At 40.4% G+C, this 5,000-nt stretch overlaps 1 protein-coding gene across 1 annotated transcript in view; it reads right to left on the bottom strand.

Moving 5' to 3' along the window:
• LOC122251983 (uncharacterized) overlaps positions 1 to 5,000 on the bottom strand; it is a 107,449-nt gene that overhangs the window by 37,806 nt on the left and 64,643 nt on the right. The gene's annotated exons all lie outside the window — the stretch shown is intronic.

Genomic DNA, 5,000 nt, shown 5'->3' with positions numbered 1-5,000 from the left:
ACAGCTTTCTGTATTATTTTCTTCCCCTGCGAGCCGTCCGCGATCACTTGCCTCGTCTTCTCCTTGTGATTGCACTCGCGTTAACAGGAGAGAGAGAGGATGCGCCCAAAATTTCCGGTATCTGTTTGGTGTGGCTTCCCGTCCCGTGCGCTCGCCCATCCCGGTCGCCAAAATAAGCGGGCGGCCAAGAGGGAAATAAATAAAGGCTATCCGAGAACGGAGGTAACGCAAGAAAATCTGTTTCTCCATCTATCAAGATCTTAGCCTCGTCCCCGCCGCCTTGGGCCGTCTTCCGCGACTGCTCCGAAGATGGCCGAACCTCCATCTTAGTTTATAGCGCGATACAAATATCCTCGCCGACGTTTGTAATCATTCCGGGTAACAAATGGTGTCGTGTCGCAATTTTACCCACCGCAGCGACGCAGGAAACTGGGACTGAAGCAGGTGAAGAGAAATTGTCAACGGCCCTCGGTATGTTTGCGGGTGTATGACACGGATATAAAGGCTGTTCAGGGGATTTCTTCCTTGCTGAATCACCGATACTAGTTCTTGTGTGACAAACCCAGTCATCCATTGTGTGACGTGAATGAATCTTTTTGAATATGAGATAATTTTACGACCGTTTTATAAAGTATCTGGGTAATTTCTCGTCACGTCACGTGTGCCCCAAATATACATATTGTATAAAAGTCCACAAGACGTATATAATTCCATCCACCTTAATCATAAGTACACATATACACCAAAGAAACGATTCCACGAACACTCACCTCCAACATCTATACCCAATGATCTTAATGATAAACCAATATTTCTCTTGAACACAATCCGGTTTCTTTTGGAAGTAGTAAACCAACAGTGGCACGCGGGCAAGGATAAATGTGTAAAAGTGTGCGTTTCCGTGTGAGTGTGAGTGTGAGTATGTGTGTGAATGTGAGTGTGAATGTGTGTGTGTGTGTGTGTGTGTGTGTGTGTGAATATATGTGTGTGTGTGTCTATAAATCTAAGGATATTTATGTAACTAGTTCTCTGTCTGTCTAATTATCCATCTATCTATCTATCTATATATATATATATACATAAATATATATATATATATATATATATATATATATATATATACATATACATATATATATATTATATAATAACTATTTGCCATTCCCTATGTCTTTCTTTTCTTGGCTTACAATTCACTCTTTGTATCTGTATCTTTATCGGGTGATATTACCTACCTAGGTATCTTTACCTGCCAGTCAGCTGCCTAGATCCATCAGTCTCCTACCTATTATCTGTCAATGCGTTTGTCTTAATGTGCTCATCTAAAACGGTGTGAAATCAGAGGCAGCTTGACAGAACAGCTATTGTTATAATGGATAAAAATAGGAGCATAGGGATAAATCGTGACGCTCCGAGTCCTTTTGGATAGTCGAAGTAAATCCTGATAAATATATTTAGTAGGCCTTTGGAGCGAGAACTGAATCAGGGCACAGGAGGCGAGGCAAGCCCGAGTAATCCGAGGAAGCATTTACCTACTGAATGAGATTCCGCTCCAAAGCTTCCAGGGCCTATTGGCCAGCACTAAAATTTGGCGCATTCTTCATCAAAAGAGATTCTAATATTAATCTTGCATACGAGTTATGGCCCTCATCTCCCACTGAAAAAATCAAGAATTAATCCCTAGCATACCTAACAATGCGTTCATGCTGACTTGTTCCTTTGTAGAGGAACCTGCCAGTTTCGCTGATGTCAGATTTCGGACGTCCATTGCAAGGGTTACTGGAGACAACGGAAGGAGTATCAAGAACACCCTTAACTGCATTGCGCTTGATAAGAAAAATAATATTGTAGCATATGATTCAATAAAGTCGTTGCCACTACGATTGCCTACTGGCATTATGATAACAACGTCATCATATACTGGTCGCAGTAAGTTACCCATAAGTAATGGAATTCAAACATTGGTTTGATGTAAAGTTCGGCGCGGAACTTCGGTGCGGGAAGCTAAAGGAATTTGATCCTTCTCGACAAAGTTCGAGAAGTTTGAATAGAACTTAATATACCTCGAGATCCTTGCTTAACCGACAATGCGGTCGAGGACTCTCCTATGCAGGAGACAGTTATAAGTGCAAAAGTGAGGTTTCTAAAATAATAATTTAGAAATCGTGTTTAGCTATACTGCTTAAGTCTAGGAAAACAGCACTATCATATAGTAAGTAACTACACATATAAGAAAAATGATTCGCGAAAAATGAATAATCTTTATGAACACTAGATAAACTTCTGCCAACAAAATGTTTTTCAAAGAGTTTACCTCTTAAGGCGTTCTCGTCCTGTGTGCAACACATGTTGAAAGTCATACCACAGATTCTAAAAACTCAAGCTTTCTCTCTCTCTCTCTCTCTCTCTCTCTCTCTCTCTCTCTCTCTCTCTCTCTCTCTCTCTCTCTCTCTCTCTCTCTCTCTCTCTCTCTCTCTCTCTCTCTTTCTCTTTCTGTGTGTGTGGGTGGGTGGGTTTGTGTGAGTGTGTGTGTGTGTGTGTGTGTGTGTGTGTGTGTGTGTGTGTGTGTGTGTGTGTGTGTGTGTGTGTGTGTGTGTGTGTGTGTGTGTGTCATTGCAGCCCATAGTATATTCCTTAATCAACATTAGAACTTATACCAATATGCATAACCTCACTTTTACTAACACAGTTTTGCCGCCACACAAACTTCAACTTCTCCAAGCACACACATCCCCATGTACATACAAACACGGCCATGAACGTTTATCCTTACATCGCCTCATCTTATCGAAGTGCTTTATGGGCCTCTATAAAATGTTTTTCTTCGAGCTGAACGCATGAAGTTTGAGCCGTGGGCTTGGAAGCACCGCATGGGTCGGCGGGCAATCAGATCGGCTTTCGACTCAGTATAATAAACGGATGTGATGAATTTTCTCGCCATCTGACGGGTTGGACTTGCAAATATGCGGATTTTGCAAAGACCATTTTGGTACACGCCCCTTTAACTCATGCCATGGGAAGGAGACTAAATGGGTTATCTACACGAATTATCGTGTACATTCGACAATCTACACTCTGTAAACAACAGGAAAGTTGCTTGCAAAACCCTTGGAGGCGTATTTGGGGTGGCTTCAGAAGCTTTTTCATAACAAGACAATCTCAAAAATGTCGAAGGTGAACAGAGGCTCTATATCTTTATTGCCCGCGAAATATTGAGTAGGATTCGGGTTACGCTGCGGGGCTCTCCTTGTCCCCAGATGGAGCGCTTGGGCCTGCCCAACAGGGTGAAGGTTCCTGAGTAGAACCTTGGGCCCCCTAATGTAAACAATGAGGCAAAGAGAGTCCGTGTTATTGTCCATCAATTTAAATTTGAAACGATTTAAAAAAGCTCTTCATGCTTGGACTTGTTTGTTACGAATCATATTTTATTTTTATAAAAATAATCAAGTATTTTTTCGTAACATTCAAACCAAAGATCTCCATCTGACTTGTAGGAAGTACAGATTAAATGGTTCTCGAGATATTTTCGTGTATAAGCACTTATCTGCACGCATTTGAGGAAAATATCCGGAAGGCGTGTGGATTGTAAAAGCACACGAAAATATGCCTTGTGTTATAGTCCCGTAAAATACGTATAATATACGCAGTTGGATACCCCAAGATGGGTTTAAATCATCTTAACCACTGAATACGTTTATGTAAGTAACGCAGGGTTAAAAGTTAAAAGCTGCTGTTTGTTGTATTTTGACCAGTTACCTGTGTGAGTTCTTCAATATGATTTGATTAATTGGAAAGCACACAGAGCACAGTTATATAACTCTTTCTTACATGAACAGATTTCGGTGTGTGTGCACCTCATACAGTGATGGCGATATCACTGAGCAGAGCAGGTCCTGCCAGTAGCAAAATCGAGGTAATTAGTTTTGAAATTGGTTAGAATAGGAAGTACCTTGTTTAAAGTGAAACACGGAGGCCAGAGCAATTTGTGGGTTTTGTGAAGCAAAGGTTCTCCCAGAAGAGAGAACGGAGTTAATTGCGAAAGAAATATGATATATGGATGTAATAATAAACCGCGTTTTAGCGAAATTGAATTTTGGCAAATTCCTCCCTCTCTTCCCAGCACTTGGTTAGGTTAATGGATGCACTTAAGTGGACTAGTTTTCCAAGTAATTAAAAATAGAACTACGAGAAAAAATATATATAAATTAAATGTTGAATCATGAAGGATTTCTTTTCTAGAATTTGTTTTATAGATGAGGTAGAGATGAAAACTGAAATAGAAACCAAAGTATATAAGTGGAAAAATATGTTCTTATTTTGAGCTATTTGTGAAAATCCAGCATAACATTACATCAAAATTCAAGTGAAAAGGAATCTTCGAAAAAAAACACTAGCAACAATAAAGAAAAAAAATGAAAGCGTTGCATATTTACTTTTCACGCATTTCTTCTCTTTGTTATTACATATCATGATTTCCCTATAGAGAAGACGGAATGAACGCGACCTACCACATGTCTTCAGCCATGCAGGCCAAAACGGGAACAAAGAAATAAGCACATGCATTCAAGAAGTAAGAAGCTGCAAGTGCCTGACCTTCGCAAGTGCGCGACGCCAGAAATGACTGACAAGTGAGATTAAAGCGAGATAAGTCAGATGCTGAGGCGGGGAGGGGGGGAGGGGCGCTGCAGACTAACATTCCCGTCGGAAATCCTCTGTCAAAGTCAGTTGCAAGAGAACCCAATTCTCTAGATGTCCACTTAGACTATAAAGTGAGTAGTTACCGAGAATTGCGCTAGATTTGGACGTGATTCCTTCCTTCTTTCTTCCCTTTCTGCCCTTCTCTTTTCTGTAAATAATTCGAATTTCATTCTTCCTTGTTCTCTGTGTTTTTCCTTTCCTTCGATTTCTTTATTTTTTCTATTTTTTGACAATCTTAGATTTCCTTCTTATTTGTTCTTATTTCTCGCTCTCTCTTCCTCTCTCTTCCGGTTTCTGTTTCT

The sequence above is a fragment of the Penaeus japonicus genome, unplaced genomic scaffold, assembly GCF_977035675.1.
Source record: "Penaeus japonicus unplaced genomic scaffold, GWHDUDI00000001_assembly GWHDUDI00000031, whole genome shotgun sequence".
In the NCBI taxonomy this organism is placed as follows: Eukaryota; Metazoa; Arthropoda; class Malacostraca; order Decapoda; family Penaeidae; genus Penaeus; species Penaeus japonicus.
The sequence above is the reverse complement of the archived record's forward strand: the minus strand, read 5'-3'. Positions and strand labels throughout refer to the sequence as shown.